Source organism: Papio anubis, chromosome 5 (assembly GCF_008728515.1).
Source record: "Papio anubis isolate 15944 chromosome 5, Panubis1.0, whole genome shotgun sequence".
Lineage (NCBI taxonomy): Eukaryota > Metazoa > Chordata > Mammalia > Primates > Cercopithecidae > Papio > Papio anubis.
The window spans coordinates 162,000,376-162,021,146 of record NC_044980.1 but is presented as its reverse complement, the minus strand read 5'-3'; the positions used below and the strand labels follow the sequence as shown (position 1 = coordinate 162,021,146).

The 20,771-nt window shown below is 40.8% G+C and overlaps 1 long non-coding RNA gene across 4 annotated transcripts in view; it reads left to right on the top strand.

Moving 5' to 3' along the window:
* Positions 1-19,452, top strand: part of LOC103885573 — a 240,552-nt gene extending 221,100 nt beyond the window's left edge. For all 4 annotated transcript variants that reach the window (XR_004183892.1, XR_648719.4, XR_001903947.3 and 1 more), the window contains 3 exons: positions 18,050-18,155; positions 18,605-18,696; positions 19,244-19,452. This is a non-coding gene — a long non-coding RNA (uncharacterized LOC103885573). The remainder of the gene's footprint in view (positions 1-18,049; positions 18,156-18,604; positions 18,697-19,243) is intronic.
* Positions 19,453-20,771: the final 1,319 nt, after the last annotated feature.

Genomic DNA, 20,771 nt, shown 5'->3' with positions numbered 1-20,771 from the left:
GAGCTGCTTTCTGTAAAGGGCAGAGTTGTAATCTTTTCTCCTTGGGGCTGGATCCACCTACAGGAAGCTTTCTATGGCTGGCAGATTTTTGTTGTTGTTGTTGCTTTGTTTTTCCTGTTTTTGAATTTTGTTTTATTTATTTACTTGTATGTTTGTTTGTTTTGAGACGGAGTCTCGCTCTGTCACCAGGCTGGAGCATAGTGGTGCGATCTCGACTCACAATAACCTCGGCCTCCCAGGTTCAAGTGATTCTCCTGCCTCAGCCTCCCGAGTAGCTGGGATTGCAAGCACCTGTGACCACGCCCAGCTAATTTTGTGTATTTTTAGTAGAGATGGAGTTTTGCCATGCTGGTCAGGATGGTCTCCATCTCTTGACCTCCTGATCCGCCCACCTCGGCCTCCCAAAGTTCTGGGATTACAGGCATGAGTCACCACGCCCAGCCTATTTTTAATTGTATAAACATATGGAGTACAATTGTAATTTTGTTACAAGCATAGATTGTGTAGTGGTCAAATCAGGGCATTTAGGGTATACATCACCTGAATAACATACATTGTACCCAACATACATTGTACCCGTTAAGTATTTTCTCTTTATCCACCCTTCTCTCACCCTCTCACCCTTCTGAGTCTCATTGTCTGGCATTCCACTCTCTACATCCACATGTACACATTTTTAGCACCCCCACTTGGAGTGAGAACATGCAGTATTTGACTTTCTGTGTCTAACTTGTCTCACTTCAGATAATGACCTCCAATTCCATCTATGTTGCTGCAAAAGACATGATTTCATTCTTTTTATGGCTGAATAGTATTCCAGTGTGTAAATGTACCTCATTTGCTTTATCTAATCATCTGTTGGTAGACATTATGTTGATTCCATATCTTTGGTATTGTGAATAGTGCTGTGATAAACATGCGAGTGCAAGTATATTTTTGATGTATTGATTTCTTTTCCTTTGGAATGATAGTCAATAGTGGGACTGCTGGATCGATGGTAGTTCTATATTTAGTTCTATGAAAAATCTCCATACTATGGATAGAGTTCATATTATGGGTAGAGGTTGTATTAATTTACATTCCCACCAACAATCCAACAGTGTTCCCTTTTCTCTGCATCCTCACAAACATCTGTTTGGTTATTATTATTATTTTTTTGTCTTTTTAATTATAGTCATTCCTACTGAAGTAAGGTGATATCTCATTGTGGTTTTAATTTGCATTTCTCTGATGATTAGTGATGCTGAGCATTTTTTCCCATGCCTGTTGTCCATATGTATGGCTTCTTTTGAAAAATGTCTATTCATATCCTTTTCCCACTTTTTAATGAAATTATTTGGATTTTGTTGTTGTTGTTGAGGTCCTTATATATTGTAGATATTAGTCTCCTGTTGAATAAATAGTTTGTGAATGTTTTCTCCAATTCTGCAGTTTGCCTGTTCACTCTGTTGATTTTTTTTTTTTTTTTTTGCTATGTAGAAGCTTTTTGGTTTAATTAAGTCTCATTTAACTATATTTGTTTTTGTTGCCTGTGCTTTTGAGGTCTTAGTCATAAATTATTTGCCTATATCAGTGTCCAGAAGAATTTTCCCTAGGGTTTCTTCTAGTATTTTTATAATTTCAGGTCTTATGTTTCAATCTTTAATCCATCTTGAGCTGATTCTTTTAGGTAGTGAGAGAGAGGAGTAGTTTCATTCTTCTGCATATGGATATCCAGTTTTCTCAGCACCATTTATTGAAAGGGGTGTCCTTTTCCCCATGTATGTTCTTGTCTGCTTTGTCAAAGATCAGTTGGATGTAAATATGTGGCTTCATTTATGGGCTCCGTATTCCTTTCCACTAATCTGTCTATTTTTATATTGGTACCATGCTGTTTTGGTTACTACAGCCTTGCAAAATAATTTGAAGTCAGGTAATGTGATGCCTCCAGCTTTGTTCTTTTTGCTTACAATTGCATTGGCTGTTCAGGCTCTTTTATGGTTTCATATGAATTTTAGAATTATTTCTTCTAATCCGTGAAAAAAATGAAGTTGATATTTTGATAAGAATTTCACTGAATCTGTTGTCATTTTATTGATATTAATTATTCTGATCCATGAGCATGAAATGTTTTGCATTTGTTTGTGTCATCTACAGTTTCTTTCATCAGTGCTTTGTAGCTTTCCTTGTAGAGATTTTTCATTTCCGTGGCTACATTTATTCCTAGGTATTTTGTTTTTTGTATCCATTGTCAATGTAATTGCTTTCTTGATTTCTTTCTCAGCTAGATCACTATTGGTGTATAGAAATACTACCGATTTTTGCACATTGATTTTTGTATCCTGCAACTTTACTAAATTCATGTATCAAATCTAGGAATTTTTTAGTGGTGTCTTCAGGTTTTTTTCATTTTATTTATATTTATTTTATTATTATTATTTTTTTTAGAGATGGGGTCTTGCTCTGTTGCCCAGGTTGGAGTGCAGTGGTGTGATCATAGCTCACTGTAGCCTTGAACTCCTGGGCTCGAGGGATCCTCCCACCACAGCCTCCCAAGTAGCTGGGACTATAGACATAAGCCATCATGCCCAGCTAATTTTAAAAAATTTTGTTTTAGAGACAAGGTCTTGCTGTGTTGCCCAGGCTGGTATCAAACTCCTGACCTTAGTCATCCTCTTTGCTTGAGCCTCGTGAATCTGAAATTATAGTCACAGCCATTGCACCTAGCTAGGTTTTTCTAAATATAAGATCATAACATTAGAAAACAGGGAGAATTTGACTTCCTCTTTTCCAATTAAAGTACCTTTTATTTCTTTGTCTTACCTGACTTTTCTGGTGAGGACTTGTAGTCCTATGTTGAATAGGAGTGGTAAAAGTGGGCATCCTTGTCTTGTTTCAGTTCCTAGAGGAAATATTTTCAACTTTCCCCATTCAGTATGATGTAGGCTGTGGGCCTGTGATATATGGGTTTTATTGTGTTGAAGTATATTCCTTCTATGAGTAGTTTGTTGAGGGTTTTTATCATAAATGAACGCTGAATTTTATCAGATGCTTTTTCTGCATCTATTGAGATAATCATGTTTTTTGACCTTACTTCTGTTTATGTAATGTATCACTTTTATTGGTTTGCACATGTTGAACCATCCTTGCATCCTTACTATAAAACTCACTTGATCATGGTGTATTCTCGTTTTTGATGTGCTGTTAGATTTGATTTGCTAGTATTTTGTTGAGGATTTTTGCATTTATATTAATCAGGGATATTGGTCTGTAGTTTTCTTTTTTTGTTACGTCCTTCTCTGGTTTTGATAACAGGGTGATTTACTGGCCTTGTGGAATGAGTTAGGGAGAAATCCCTCCTCTTCCATTTTTTTGGAACAGCTTCAGGAGGATTAGTCTTAGTTCCTTGTACATTTGATGGAGTTTGTGAATCCATCTGATCCTGGGCTTTTCATCAACTTTGGACAAGAACAAATATTCTCTTTTTATAAGAACACCAGTCATATTAGATTAAGACCCACCCTAATGACCTCATTTTAACTCATCTGCAATGACCCTATTTCCAAATAAGTTTCATTCACAAATACTGGAGGTGAAGACTTTAATAATATGTTTTGTGGGGGACACAGTTCTATCCATAATACAACTCATGCCTTGCTCCCAACTTCTGGTTAACATCAGACCTGCACAAACTTTCCTTGGTCAATAGATTTCTTGAGCTTTCAGTTTTCTGTCTCTAATTTAGGGCTGTGTGCCCTCCAGGCACATTCCTCAGTACTTCCTACCTGGAGAAGAATCAGGGAGTACTGCAGCTTCCTGCAGGAGTTCTCTCCAGCAAAGAAAGGCCTCAAAGACATCTTGCTAGAGATAATTGTCAGGCAACTATTGCATGGAGAAGAAGCAGAGCTGGGAGGACCCTCAGGGGTCATATGGCCATTTTACAGAGGAATGGACTGGGTCCCAAAACAATTAAGTCATTCTTGTCCAGGTATATGTCAGAACCAGGCTGCCAGCTCAGTCTTCTCATTTGAAGTCTGATACTTTTCTCATTCCACTTATGACAAGCTCAGCTCTGTCCTAGACATTATGAGGGAACCAAAAATATATGTAATATTTCATTGAGCTAAAAGTGCACATTATTTCACATTTTTGAATCTCCAAAATAGAGATGCTATTTCCATTTGATGGCATGTCTAATCGGCAGCATTTTCACTTTTTTAGTAGAACATAACAACAAACATACTTCTTACTTGGGAGTCTTAAACCCAAGAAAAATTTGGTTTAAGGAGTATCCCCAACCTCTAGGGAGTCTCCCATCTAATTTGGAAAATGAGATTGTGTCATTTGGTGTCACAAGAAATAGTGTAAGACAGAACATAATTGAGATGTATGTGTGAACAGCTTTGACTTATATAAGGCAATACAAAGACTGAAAATTCACTACCAGTTTTTCCTGAACCCTTCCCATGACTTCCTCTTGCTCTTCAGATTAAGGCAATCTCCTTACGGGGGCCTCAAGCCCTGGCATGCCCTGGATCTTGCTAGTTTCCATTCTCATCTTTCAGCACACGTCTTTACTCCCACTACAGTGGTCCTTTCATGCTCATTCCCACCACATAGATTTTGCTCATGCTGTTTCCCTTTCCTGGAGTGCCTTTCTTCCAGTGGGGTTCACTTCCTTGGAGAAACCTTCCCTGAGTCTCTGCCCAGGTCAAATCTGTTCCTTACAGGGCCTCAAAGCAACATGTCTCTTTCCTTCTTAGCCCTTGCTATGGACACATACAGTTCTACATGCATTTGATTATTTGATTAATACCAGTTTCCTCCATTACACTTGTAACTCCTTGAGAGTAGATTCCTGTCTTGTTTTCTCATCATTTATCCCAGAACCTAGCAGAGAGCCTGGTATGTATATGATGTCAGTAAGTATTTGTTGAATGAATTAATGATGAATATGTACATGTGTAGAGAAGATGTCATAATGGCTGTATGATTTGACCTTCATCTTGAGAAATGGTAGGCAGTAAAAAAGCACATATTGGGTCACACAAACATAAAGTAAAATCCCAACTCTGCCTTCAAAGGAATTATTGGAATAATTAAATTAAATAATATATAAAATATGTATATAGTGTCTAGAATGCAAATAATACTCAATAACTCATAGTTTTTCTTACTGGTTTTTGTGCACATCTGTAATGGGCTGTTCAGGGTGGGGGCATGCCTGATTGAATACTTTTGTCTATTTCTAGTGCCTTATACTTACTAAGTGTCCATCAATGTATATTGATGGAGTACCCTGCATTAAGGTTAAAAATGGTTTTTTATGTTGTTTGTTTGTTTTATGTTGTTTGTTTTACGTTCTGCTGCACAGGCTGGAGTGCAGTGGCACGATCTGGGCTCATTGCAGCCTCTGCCTCCCAGGTTTAAGCAATTCTCATGCGTCAGCCTCCCGAGTAACTGGGATTACAGGTGTGTGGCACCACGCCAAGGTAGTTTTTGTATTTTTAGTGGAGATGAGGTTTCACCGTGATGACCAGGCTGGTCTCGAACTCCTGATCTCAAGTGCTCCACCTGCCTCGGCCTCCCAAAGTGCTGGGATTACAAGCATGAGCCACAGTGCCTGGCCAAGGTTAAAAATGTTTTTGAGGAAAAGTACAGGAATGATTGAATTTGCTTTGTACCTAGATCCATATCTAACTAGGAACTATAAAAGTCACCTTCATTTTTTTTTTTTCTTTAAGCCCCATGCCAGCCTGGATACCTTTGTCATTTTTAAAGAAATTATTTATGAATGGTAAGAAATCATTCAGAAATGATTTAGGGAAATTTATCCAATCTCCCTCTCAGTGCAAATGTTTCTCATGCAATACCTGTGATTCAGCATCTTTTTCAGGTTTGTCACCAGTCCAGAGCTTTAAGGGGGAAAGAATCCCCTAAAACAACTGATGTAGTCAAGGGGTCCATCAATACTACTGGCTACGAGATTCCACTGTAGCCCCCAGGGCTGCCCACGGGGCTATCTTGGTTCTTGGCTATTTTCTCTGGTTGTCATTTTTGTCTGCAATCCCTATAATACAGAAAGTTTGACTCAGTGTGTTTAAGGATCAATTTCTTTTCTTTCATTATGCCTAGATTCTAGTGAGTCTTTTCAATCCTTGAATATTGACGTTTTTTTCAGCACAGAAACATTTAAGTCTGTTTTTACCTTTGACCATTGCTTCTAGCTCCATTTTACAGCACTCTTTGTTCATACCTTGAATCTCTAATCTCTTGTCTCCAATTCTCTCTTTATGTCTTTATGACTTTGTTTTCTTTTTGTTAATTTTTAAATTTTGAGATCATTGTAGATTTGCATTGTAGATTCACATTGTAATTGTAAGGCATGATACATACACATCCCATGTACCCTTTGCTCAGGTTTCTCAGAGTAATATCTTGCCAAAATACAGTACAGCATCACAACCAGGATGTTTACATTTACATGATCCACTAATCTTATTCAGATTTTCTGTTTTACTTGTACTGGTGTGGGTATGAGTATCTGGGTGAGAGTGCGTGAAAGCATATGTACTACTTAGTGTAATACTTAGTTATGTGTAACTTTATTACATATGTTGGTCCATGTATACGCCACCACAGTCAAGACAGTTTTATCTCCACAAATATCACCCATGCTGCTCTTTTATAACCACATCCATCTCCCTTCTGCCCCACTTCATACTTTGTTTTTGTTATAGTTGTTGTTGCTTTTTGAGACAGAGTCTCACTTGTCTCCCAGGCTGGAGTGCAATGGTGTGATCTTGGCTCACTGCAACCTCTGTCTCCTGGGTTCAAGTGATTCTCCTGCCTCAGCCTCATGAGTAGCTGGGATTACAGGCACCTGCCATCATGCCCAGCTAATTTTCGCATTTTGTAGATACAGGGTTTCACCACATTGTCCAGGCTGGTCTTGACCTCAGGTGATCTACCAAAGTGTTGGAATTACAGGCGAGCTGCCGTGCCTGGCCCCCAACTTCACACTTTGCTCTTTTTCTCTGCATTAAAATTTTGTACTTGTCAACTCTATTATTGATTTGATTTTCTGCAATATTAATTCTACTCTTTACTGCCTCTAGTAAAAATGATAATTCTACTGTCATATTTTGTTTCCTCACAATCCTTTTTTAAAAATCTTATTTGTAAATCTTTTTTATACATCTTTATTTTTCCAGGTTTATTGATGTACAGTTCAGAAATTGTATAAATGTAGGTTATAAAACATGATGTTTTTATATGTATACATTATGAAATGATGACTACAATCAAGTTAATTAATACCTATCATCTCATTAGTTACCTTTGTGTGTGTGTATGTAGAACACTTGAGATCTACTCTTTTAGTAAATTTCAAGTATACAATACATTATTATTCATATATCTTGTTTTATTGTCCTCTTTTCCCTTTGTGGCTGTTTTCATATAAACATAAAATTGTGTAGAAGCCTGGAGAATCATCTAACCTAGGGAGGCAAATATGCTGACACACGTTTCTCTCCAATGGCAGACATTTCTGGTCAAATTTTGCTTATGGGATGCAGTACACCCAGCAAATACAACTAATTGATTGAGTATGGCCTGCAAAAGCAAGCCTGTTTGCCATTTGTGGTCTCTTCCAGTCCTTCATTTTACAGATGGAGAAACTAAGGACAAACAAGAGAGTGTGTACCAAACATGTTCAGGTAAGTTAGTGCTAGAATTCGTACTATCTGAAAACTGATGAAATGGAAAACCAGTGCCATTTGCATTCAGATAGTTCCAAGCGACTTGGCCTCAGGGAAGTTACTCATCTGTGTTGGATCTATGGTACTTCTGGAAGGTCAAGAACTCTCAGGAAGGATCTGCTGACAAAGCTATTTTTCAAAGAGGAGAAGGAAGGATAGAGGATCCCACCTCTAAGGCTTTACTATACTCGTTCTATTATTGGAGACTTCTCTTTTCAGCCTTTCTCTTCTGCTAGTCAAATCATGCTTTAAAAGCAAGTAGGATTTGACCAGGCGTGATGGGGATTACACGCCTGAAATCCCAGCACTTTGGGAGGCCAAGGTTGGCAGATCACCTGAGGTCAGGAGTTCAAGACCAGCCTGGCCAACATGGTGAAACCTCATCTCTACAAAAATACAAAAATTAGCTGGGTATGATGGCAGGTGCCTTTAATCCCAGCTACTCGGGAGGCTGAGGCAGGAGAATCACTTGAACCTGGGAGTCAGAGATTTCAGAGAGCCGAGATACAGCCACTGAACTCCAGCCTGGGCAACAGAGCGAGACTCCATCTCAAACAGCAACAACAACAAAAAAGCAAGTAGGATTCAATTAGGCTGTGTGTGATTAAAAATACAAAATAGCACTGGTGAGAATGGATATTGAAGGACAATTTGCAATCTCTAACCCAAAGGATACTACCATACTACCATACGTGTAGACCTCCCTTCAGAAGAGAGGCAGTTTTACTTAGTGGTTGGAGCCGTAGACTCTGGGTCCAGCTTACTGGGTTTAAAGGCTTATTAGCTGTGCTTACCTCTAGAGCTTATTAGCTGTGGTCCTTGAGTAAGTTACTTTATCTGTTTCTACTTCAGCTTCTTTATCTGTAAAATGAGGATTATAACATCAGTACCTACCTTATAGCAATGTTGCAAAGATTAAATAAATCAACATATGCAAAATGCTTGAAAGTGTTCCTGGCATAAAGTAAGCAATATGTAAGTATATAAATATAAGTGCAATTACCATTTTCACCATGTTCCAGACACAATGCATATATTGGTCTTATGAATTAGATATTTATTTTCTCATAAATGAAACAAAGACTTGGGAAGTTATATAACAAAAACTAATAAATACTGATAAAGAATAGAAAAGAGAAGGTTACTATTGCCAGTCTGGGGAAGTCCTTGAAAGCTTTGGGGAAGAGCAGGCAGATGAGTACAGATGAAAGGAAGGGGAGCAGTGAAACATGAATAGATGAAGAAAAAGAAAAACATTCCATGCAGTGTTGTGGGTGCCAGGTCTCCTGGGAGGGGATATTAGATGCCCAGACTTGGACCAGCAATGACATTCCATTCACTATGCATTGAATGAGCATCCATTAAGTACATACCATGAAGCAATTATGATGGGAAATGTAAGATAATACATGTAACCCTGGCCTCAGTATGTATTCTATATGTTCTGCCAAAATAGAATAAGTAGGGGAGGTAGAGATTGGTGACTTTCATGCCCAACCTTTTATTGAATTATTTTCTAATAAATTCCTGAGCACTGAGCAGATGAAATTTGCCAAAGAGATAATACTTTGAGGTCCATTCCTCTGTTACCAAAACTGTCATCAGAGTTTGTCTCCTCATTGGTAGCTTCAGAACAGACTTTGCAAACACAAATGCCATAGGGCCAAAAAGACCTTTGAATGTTACACAAGTGAAACATTCTGGATATAAGTGCAGAGGCATCAGAATGTAAAAATTGGGGTGAAGACTCTGGAAACCTAAGGAGCACACCGCCTGTACCAGGGATATCCATTCTTCACTTGCAGTGGGTTATTGCCCTGTCTTTCAATGCTTTAATAGAATCAGAAATGTAGTATGTAATGTAAAAGCTCCTTATTTTTAAAATACTGCATCAAATGTTGTAAACAAAATAGGTGTGCCAAACAAAACATATTCGAATGCCATTTTTTTAAACTCTTGGCTACCAGCTGGAGCTCAAACAATGACATGCAGTGAATGATCTTATCCTTTCCAGGTCTCTAAGAAAGCCCAAAGTCCCTGCCTCCCACCTTCCTCCCCTACAAATACCCCCACTACATCCCCTTGCTCCTACTGGCTCCCCAGACAACGAGCTGGACAAAATGACCCAAGAATCTTACTGCCAAAGGTATTGCTACCGAGGTTTCCGAGTTTCGAATCCCCAGTTTAGAGTGAGTCATCTCAAATTCAATTAGTGGAGAGTTCCTCTGGGTTCAGTCACCATTGGCAGAGGGGAAATGACTCAGACAGTGGAGCATGCAGTGCCTAATGGGTCCAGCATGTGGGGGCTTTTGAGATTGTTGGGCACGGTGCTCATGGTGCCCGAGGGGAGTACAAAGGGGGGCTGGAGGTTGCAACATGCTCTCAGCTCAACTCATTGTTGGCTCTTTTGGACTGAAAGATATTTGAGATATTTGTATTTGACCTCAAACATATGGTGGATCTAGCACCTCAAGGACATATATTATTACAAGCCTGTTGGCTCCTACTCCAGCCTCATTTCCTTCTGCCAGCCTGAACTGCACATTTTGCATTCTGGCATTACCAAACTATTGTAGTTCCCCAGGCTCTTTCTTGCCTCTATAACTTAGTGTCTGCCATTTTGTTTCCCTTGAATACCTGTATGTGCTTCCAGCAAACTCCTATGTGTGCTTTAAAACTCCAAACAGACATCACTACCTTTAGGAAAATATCTCTAACACCCCCCATTTGTTAAACTTGTATTCTTCCTTTGTCCATCTATAATTTGAACTTACTTTTCACATTATATAAAAACCATTTGCTTATCTGCCTGTCTGCCTAGTTAAGGAGAAGCCTTTAAGGTCAGAAAGCTTGTAATATTCTCCTTTACATATGAAAGTACCTTGTGCATGGGCAGGCAGTCCATCATAGTTCACAGAACAATCTTGGATTGAAATACCACACAGCTCTGAAATAACTCTGCGTGGCCTATCTCAATCCTATGGGCCAGACCAAAAGTATCATTAACTCAGGCTCTACCATGTAAGCCCTTTTGAGTTGTCTGTGGTTATAAGTAGAATAGTTAGAGCAGGAAACACAAGAATGCACAGATAATCCAAAAGTCAATAGTTTAACCTAGCCCCATCATTTACTCAAATCTAGTAAACATCTTTTGAATAACTGCTCTGTCAGGCACTGTTCTGGGCACTTAGGATATAGCAATCAATAAGAGGAACCTTTTTCCTGCTCTTATAAAGCTTATATTATATGTGGTGGGGAAGAGAAATTAAACCAGTAAATATAAAGAAGAGAATACCAAGTAATATTAAGTGCCCTGAGGAACATCATACAGCATAATGTGATACAGATGTTAAGGTGGGGTGGGATTTTAGATGGTGTAGCAGCACTAGTCTTTCTAGGAACACTGCATTTGTGCTGAGATCTGAATTATGAAGACCTAGCAATGATAAGATGTAAGGACAGAGAGATCATTTCCAAAGAGCAGTGAGCAGTGGTCTTCAACCTTTTTGGCACCAGGGACTGGTTTTGTGGAAGACAGTTTTTCCACAGGTGGGGGCGAGGGTGGGGATGGTTTTGGGTTGATTCCAGCACATTACATGTATTGCACACTTTCTTTCTATTATTATTACATTGTAACATATAATGAAATAATTATGCAACTCACCATAATGCAGAATCATTGGGAGCCCTGGGCTTGTTTTCCTGCCACTAGATGGTCCCATCTAGGGGTGATGGGAGACAGTGACAGATCATCAGGCATTAGATTCTCATAAACAGCACCCAACCCAGATCCCTCACATGTGCAGTTTACAGTAGGGTTTGCACTCCTATGAGAATCTAATGCTGCTGCTGATCTGACAGGAGGTGAGCTCAGGTGATATTGTGAGCCATGGGGAGCGACTGTAAATACAGATGAAGCTTCACTCACTCACCTGCCGCTCACCTCCTGATGTGTGGCCTGGTTCCTAACAGGGCATGGACCAGTACCATTCTACAGCCTGGTAGTAGGTGACCCCTGCCATAGAGGAAACAATAACTGAAAATACTTAGCACTGGAAATGAACTTGGTATGTTCATGGAAGAAAGAAGGCCAAAGTGGCTGGAGCAAAGTGAGAGAGGGTAAGAGATAAAATGGAAGGTGTAATCAGGTGCCAAACCAGGAAGTGCCTTATAAGGCCATAGTGAAGAATCCAGATATTTTTTATGTGATAAAAAACCAATAGAGGGTTTTGTGCACCTTTCTTCTATTCTGTCACTTTCTTCCCATGGGGATGTATGGCTCTATGAGAGAATGAGGAGAAACAGTAGAATGGAGTAGCTGAGGCTGAGACTGACCACAAGATGTCCTTGTGCTTATGGGCCCAACTTCCAACTAAAAGGCATTTATTATTAGTACTGGGGTCAAAATCTTGGCAGTGCTATTAGGACACTTGCAGACTTCTTGAGATGCATCATTATTGGAAAGATTAGACCACCTCAAAGTGCAATGTCCTTTCTGATGGTTATAGGAATCTTTATGGACCTACTAAATCCTTTTGCCCTATTAAATCGTCTAGAACATTGCTTCTCAACCTTAACATGTATACAAAACACCTGATGGTTGTGTTAAAATATGAATTCTGATTTGGTAGAGTTGCTGCATTTCCTGTCATTTTCTAGGTGATGATGAGACTGCTGGTCTGTGGTCTACCTTTTAAGAAGTCACAGGACTAAAGTCAAAGTCCCTGGACTGCCTCCAGTTCTACTGTTCAGATTCAATCCCATTGATTTGAGGGCTGGAGTGTCCTCATATAAATAGAGGTAGAAGATGAAAAGGAACCGAGATTTGAAATCATATCTAGGCCACTGAACCCTGAACGAGGCAGTGAAGCCAGACGGACCACGCCAAATCAAAGCCCTGGAAGTTTCATGTGGTCACTCCAGACATGCCCCTGAGGCCACCAGAGCCATTTGTTCCAGAATCACTTGGAAGACAGAAAACAATTTGAAATCATGCCTGAGCCCCAGGCACCCAGGGCTGCCCAGTGGGGTCAGCTGCCCCTGATTGAATGGCACTCCATTTCTGCCCCCAGAAACACTGGGGTCCCCAGCCTGTTCCTTCACGAAGGTTCTCTTTTTGTATTGTTTCAGAGTATTGCACAGGATATTAGCCACTTCCTTCTCCTATAATTCATCCTTCCACTTTGCCATCTGGAATATTTCTCTTTTACAAGTGCCTAAGTTGTTACAGTTTGAGGCAGTTGAATCCTAACTTTGCCATTTGGGGTAATTTATTGTTTTTAATGCTTTCTTCCAAAAATTCAGATTATGTGGCTTGAAACAGAATCCAGCCAACATTTTTGCTTCCTAGTTGGACATCTGGTTGTCTGTCCTTTCCAGGTCTTCTCTGGGTTTATTTTTCAGCTTCCCGCAAGTGACTATCAGCTCACTCCTCTCACTACATCCATTATTTTCCCCATTCCCAAACACAAAGCCCTTGTGTTTTGTTATTATTGTTGTGACAAACACTGTCATGGCACTGTCATTGACTGTCCTCAGTGTCATGGTCACATCCCTTACGTGGGAACTAAGAAAGTTCGTGGGGACCAGTAGGCTGTAGTTTCAGTTGTAACAAAAAGGTATTGTTTTCCCTAAAACACCTTCCTACTGACACCCCAAATCCTAATAGATATTTTTTGAGTTACTCATCACATTCTTGATGTCTGGGAGACAGACAATAGGTGGAAATCAGTAAAAGGTGAACAATGAGGTTGGAGGAAGGGGACCAAACATTTATTCAGTATTTACTATGTGTCAAAACTGAAACTGAATAGAATGGGTAATATCACCCCTACTCTACAGATGAAGAACCCAATACTCTGAAAAAGTTTCCCAAGAAATCCTGAGTTACAGAGCAATGGAGTCAAGATTGAGCAAGTTCTAACTCAAAGCCCTTGTGTTTGTCATTATTTAATGCCATGAGGTTAGTACTGGAAGGTTAGATGAGGAACAGGACACCAGGCAGAGAGATGAGAATTCGATTCTGGGAGTATTTGAGTGTGGGATAACTGAATCTAATCAAGCAAGTAACCAGAGTGGGCACAGAATTTCAGGACCAGGCACCAGCTACTAGACAGAAGCTCCATCATGAGCTAACCTTGGCATTATTGCAAGATTTTACAAGCTTCTTATTTATGGGAAGAGCCACACTCTGAATTTGGTTACCTCGAAGCTTACAAGTCAAAGTGAATGGCAGTAACTTGCTTTTTGGAAACCCTGAGTAGGAGTGGAGCAAGATGAGTTTATCCCTGGAACCCCTTCCATGATCTTATTTGAAGAAGTATTCTTAGGTAACAGCACCCCTATGGTTCCCAACCCATGGGAGCTTCTGAATAGTTAGTACACCTGGGATCCGTTCAAGACCAACTGAGTTGGGTTTCTAGGTGTGGGGCCCTGGCATCTGTGCTCTCTGAAGTTCTCCAGACCTGATGAGCAGCCAGGGTTGAAACCACAGCCTCGGATTAAATTAGCTTTCTATAATATATGTTCTTTCTCTGAGAGGCAGGACAGAGTTGCCTTGCTGCAGAATTCTAAGGGGCAGAGGGAGAGTGGGGAAAAGTTTCTGGTCCTAAAAGTTGAAAAACTGAGTTTTTCTCTTTTGGAAGAAGATAAAGGCAAGTTTTAACCACCTCACAATTTTGCCAAAGAATGGGCCACCTAGAGGTTCTCTGTCCCATGTTTGGTGAGTCTAACTTCTCATGTTTCACCTCTACGTAGTCAAAGTAAAGTTTTACCATGGTCATATCTGAAGCCCACTTTAAAAGCTTAGCTTTAAAATTCATTGCACTACAGAGTCTCCCATTTGTCTAAAGTCCTAGCAGCCAGAGAAAATGGCATTTTGTCAGTTTTAGACCAGGGAACCCAAGGGATGGCGTGGTTATTTGTTCTGACCAAGGTTGCTTACTGAGTTATCAGGGAGCCAGACCTAGCTCTCTGCCTTCTCAGAGCTACTGTAGCACCACTTCAGATAGTTTTGGTATGTGATGAGACATACAATCATGCCTATAAAATTAACAACAGGGGGTTCAGAGGAGGGATAGTTTCTGTGTGCCCGGCTCAGTCTGGCCTCAAAATGGCTACCAGAGGACCCATGGGGGCACTATGGTTATAGTTTTAACTCTTTTGCCAGTCGTTTTTTTTTTGTTTGTTTGTTTGTTTGTTTTTTGTTTTTTTGTTTTTTTGTTTTGGAGTTGCTTCAAGACCCCAGAAGGATGAACTATGTCCTACTGAGTCAGAAATGAACTGTAAAAAATGATGGGAACTTCAGAGAAAGATGAATTCCAGCTAGCATTTACCCTCTCCTGATTTATCCTGGAACTGTTTCTTGGGATCTATTTCAACTCATAAGAGAAGAAATGAACTAGAACTACTGTATCTAAAGAAGCTCTTTTCCTAAGAGAAGATAGGGCCAATAAAGGAAACATCGACATCCCACAGAGTTGGATGAGGCTTGAGAGATCATCAAGGTCAGCGGATCATCAGGATTGAGCAGGAAATGAAAATCTCTCCCCTCTCTTGCATGAGTACATCTAAGTAGCAAAATCTAATCCAAATGCAGAACCCTAGCTGCAAGGAAGCCTGAGAAATAGAGTTTTTATTCCTAACCTCTCTAAACAGAAGGATGGCAAAAAGCGAGTTGAGGTCACAAATTCAAGTATCTGCCACAACCATTTCTCAACCTGCATACCAGAGAATAGCGAGAGAATGTGGCTAGATTGTTTTTGAGATGTTTTGTTTCAAATTTATTTGAGCCATGCTGGGCAAAACAAAAGTTAAATATGTGTCTTCTCTGTAATATATCTCAGGTTTCTTAATACCCACATGCACATCCCAGTTCTTCATATTTAAGGAACATAAATCGGGCAAACATTTTAAGCCCATTTTACAGATGAGGAAACTGGGGTCCAGGGTAATTAAATAACTTGCCTAATGTTGAACAACCGGTTACTGGCAAAGCTTAAACCACTTAAAACATCTATGCCTCTTGACTAGTGAAGAATGTCCTTTCTGCTAAGAGGGGATGCAAAGAAGGCCAGGGAGGCAGGCAGGCAAGAAAGAAGAAACCCGATAGGAAGGCAAGAAGGGCTGGAAACCTAGAGGAAGGCTGTGGGTCTGTTTTCCCCCTAGTTATTGAAAGTAGAAAACACAAAATCACTCTGTCTCTGTCTCTACCCAGAGCCAGAATGAACTCAGTGAAGAGGTCAGAACCCAGGACCCACATCTCGATTGCTGTCCACTGGTGCCTGGGATATGTTGGTAATGTGGACTCAAGTAGTAACAAAGAAAACTGGTTCTGTAGGACATATCTTTGTAAATAGAACCACAGTCCAGTGGTTTCCAAACAGTCAGGAGACACGCTGTCTTCCAGCATCAGCTATTTATTTGTATCTCTGCTTCATGGAATTCATTCTTCTGCATTCCAGGCTTTGCCGCATTCAGCATCTGCTCTCCTGCCCTGGATGTGTTGTACAGATTTCTTGGCCTCTTGACTCAAATCCCTGGATTGAGGACGGGGGGACTTTCACCTCTGGTCTCTGCCAAAGTTGGGGCCATGGGGAGGATGTTTGTGTTTGTCAAGAAGTTGGGAGGACTTTGAATTTTGGCAGTAATTCCTCCCTAGATGATGCGCTTAGACAAGAGGAGAAAGAAAAATACTATTCTCAGCAACCACGTCTCTTTCTCTTAATGAATCTGCGCACACTTGATTCTTTTTTTTTTTTTTTTTGAGATGGAGTCTCACTCTGTCGTCCAGGCTGGAGTGCAGTGGCGAGATCTCGGCTCACTACAGCCTCTGCCTCCCGGGTTCAAGCCATTCTCCTGCCTCAGCCTCCCAAGTAGTTGGGACTACAGGCTCCTGCCACCATGCCCAGCTAATTTTGTGTATTTTTAGTAGAGACGGGGTTTCACCGTGTTAGCCAGGATGGTCTCTATCTCCTGACTTTGTGATCTGCCCACCTCGGCCTCCCAATAATTCTTTTTAACCACTTTTGCATATGTGTCAGTTCTCTCTGGTTTGGGTTAATTTTGTCCCTCACCCAAAATGCAGAAACTAAATAGTCATTCTGAAATAAAACTTTAGGCTAAACAGACCAAGCCTTTATTAAAAGCCTGCTGGGCAGTCTGGTTGATATTATGATACAGATTTCCTCCCTCACTCCTGCCTTTCTTTTTTCCTTTTTTTTTTTTTTTTTTTTTTGCTTCAGGTAGTAGCCTCATTTCCAGCTTCAATCAGCAAGGCTACAAGGACTTAGGGTTCCCCAGTAACAGCATTTCCTTCTCTGATAGGCTAGTGATTTTATGTGACTCATGTTGGAAATGGAGAACTCCATACTTTGTGAAGGATCCCGTCCTATGGTCAAGACACTTTAGGTTGCAAGTAACAGAAAAGTCAGCTCAGCTGGTTTAAATGCTGCCCACCTCAAAGTAATTTATTGATTACCTAAAGAGCAGATAAGGGAGAAACGCACTTCTTATACTGCTGGATCCAGGAGCTAAAACAATGTCGTCAGGACCCAATTTCTCTCTCTCTTCAGCCCCCAGTCATGCTTTCTCTATGTAATTTCATCTTCAGACAGAGTTTGTCCTTGTCACGTGGCCCGCAGATTCCCCTGGCTGACATTCGACAGCTCCAGGTCCAGCAGAAGGTGAGATTGTGCTCTCCCACCACTCAACCAAGTCCCGGGATGTGTCTCACTAGAACAACCTTAACCACTTCCACTCTCCTGAACCAATAGCTGTGGCCAGTACCTGCTCAATTGTTTGACTGGCAAAGCCTGGGCCAGAAGCCCACTTCTGGAGCCGGGGTGAGGAACTGTTACCAGCAGTAGATGCTGATTAGGAAAATAATACCCTCAGTCACACTCTGCTTATTCATCTTCATTCATTCATTTTTCAGAGATGAACTGGGAACTTAGTTGTGCTAGAAACTAGAGCTAGAACCCCAGATAACTTCTGTTCTTCCTTCACAATGTCGCTCAGGAGTCATCAGTTCTATGATGAATTTTTTCATTGCTGCCCCCTCGGCAGAGTCAGTTATTCCCTGCTTGATGCTCTTGCTTTTCGCAGGATTATGTTGATATCTCCCCATCTTTCTCCCTAACTTACTGTGAGCTCCTGGAGGACAGGTATTGTATCTTACTTATCTTGGCCTCCCCAGATACCAACAGCAGGCACAGACAAAGCATTCACAAACCTTTGTTGAATAAATATGTGAATGATGAGTTAATTATTTAATTAGTTAATTAATGCATCTGCTCCTAATCCTGCAGGGATTTTTGCAAACTATCAAGGGAAATAAATCCGTAAATAGCTGGAACACGGTGTGATCCACGGAGTGACAGCCACGTGAGCAAAGGCTGGTGAGCTCAATGGAAGGTAGCGTGTGTTCAATCTGAAGACAGAATTCTTAAATTTGTTAAAGATATCCTTTGCTATTTTAAATCTAAATCCTGCTCCCTGTGGCTTCTGTTCACCTATTCTTAGTTCTTCATTCTTGAACACCCTCATATAAATCTACCTACTACTGTAGCATCTGGGATGATTCCTGACAACATATAAGCCATTCAGTAAATATTTCTGAAAAGAATGAATTGCTTCTTCTTTGCCATGCAGCATTCTCAGTGTATAAAGATAGATATCTTATCCTCCTTTTTGGTATTCTCTGATGATGGCTGTGCCATTGTGAGAACCGAAATACTTTATTGTTGATGATCACCTGAGTTTGAATGTCTGCATCCCCCAAAGGCCAATTGAAAATTGATTGTTTGGAACATGAATCACATTTGCTTTTAGGTAAAATGTAATAAACGATGCATGCTTTCCAGGCTAGCCTGCAGTAGTTGAACTAGTGGATTCTCATGCTGGCCCGGGATTCAGGAATCAGAAACCTGACAAGAGTGGCATTCTTCATTTGAAAGTGAGTTGAGCCTTGATATATAGTGGTTAATACTATGCATTGTGAAATGTGAGTTGGGCCCTCGGCAAAATTGGGTCATATTGGTCTTTGACCCCCCGGCATCGTGCTGGTATCTCTCTTCCTCCCTCCCCTCTCCTTTTCATCTGTGGGCTGCTCCTGCAGTGTGGCTTCTACAGCTGCAGTGGCCATGAAAATGTACCACTCAGATCTCCTTCTGCACCGTGGAGACCATAACTGGCAGACACCACTAGCTGCTCTGCTCCAAATCCATGACAGTGTATGCTCTAGGCTTTACTTCCCTGGGGCTGCTGTCTGCCAGTGGTTGAGCACAAGAGGGATATGAAGGTAGACCCATTCCTGTGAGATACTGGATAAGTTGCTCTAAAACCCTCCATCACTGGTGAAACTTCCCTAGCACTGTGCTGCACTGTGAGACTCTGTCTCTCAAACCCTGCTTCCTTTCCTGTCTCCTTCTCAGGATCAGACCTGTCTTGCAGTCTGGCAGCACTCACTGCCTCCTCTTATTCTTCCCCTGTTCCCCTCACAGACACTTCCTCAATAAATCTCCTGTATGTCTAATCCAAGCTTGGCTGCTGCTGCTTGGAGGACCAGGAGTAACACATCTGTGATCTGGAGATTGCACATAGGAAACATGCAGCAGGGAGACTTCCCCAACCCCAACGGCTGGAAAGTCTAATACTTCCTTATTTGAAGAGGAGAAAAAGAATGATTGGCCAGAGAATGAAGGAAGTATTGACTAGAGCAGGAAGAATTGGATCTATCTCACAGAGCTGAAAAAAAAAATCCAAGGTTCTTATTCATGCCATCAGCACACACTGTCTCTTAAAACCCCAAAGCCAAATAGATCATCTGCTGTTGCCCACTTCCTGGCTAATATTTGAGGCTATTTCTTGTTTTGTTTTACTTCATTTCCATGTTAAATTTACTTTGAAGATTTACTTTGATCTGATTTTAAATGGAAATAAATGCAAGTGGAAAGAAAATATTTCCAGCACAATTTCCCTGAATTTCTGCCCCTCTGCCTCCCAGCACTGCATCCAGGCCAGACTGAGACACGTACATGTGAGGTGAATAACTTGGGGCCCCTTTACACTATTAGTTCTTGCATGTCTGTTCAACGTTTAGTAGGAATGGAAACATGTAATAAAAGTATATGCTTTTTATGTTCAAAATAAAGATTTATTTTCCATGTACATATTACATGTGATTTTCTGAACTAGACAGTTTCTTGAGAGGCATATTAAACTATTTAAATTCAGACATTCTAATAAACTATTCCCACTAAAGAGCATAGACAGCATCATGAATATTTTAGTTTCAGTTTGTCAGCAGGCTAAACTGTTACAGAGAACTCTCAGAGGGCCATTCTCAAAATTAGTTGTGAGGCCTTAGACACACCATGTAAATTGCATGCACCTAACACAAAAATATCAACAGAGTTTGCCTGGTAACCATAGGGAGTGTTTAATTGCAGCCAAACCAATTTATGTTTCAACAGTTTTGTCAGCAGTCGGGTAGAGACCTGAGTTAACTGGCTCCCTACATGAATTTTATTCCAGGGACATTTTGGTTGCCCCCATAGATTGGTACTCTGAAGAGCTGCCCAGCAGCTCACTTATTAATCTGATCTGTGTCATCCTTAGCCTGGGGCATAGAATGGGCTGAACCTGCAATATCATATCATGTCCATGAGATGCCCTCCTCCAGAGAGCTCCAGTGCCATCTGGCTGCAGGGAGACTGGGGACAGGGGAGCCTCGTGGAGACAGATGAGGGAGTGCCATGCTGATTGATGCACCTGGAAAAGCAGATGAAGGAGAACTGTACCTTACCTGTGAAGAAGGAGGGGGAGGCAGAGAGGTGTGGACCAATGAGCTCTCATTTTCCCTGACTGACCTCTGACTTGCATACTGAGACCCTCAGAGGAAGCAAGACCCCTGCAGATGAAAGAAGGAGGCTGGGCTCAAGAACTAGTAGGATGCACATTTGTGCAGAGAAGGGAAAACTACCAGGAAAACAGCTTTATATTAACAGTTTCTTGGGAGTAGAAGTGTAT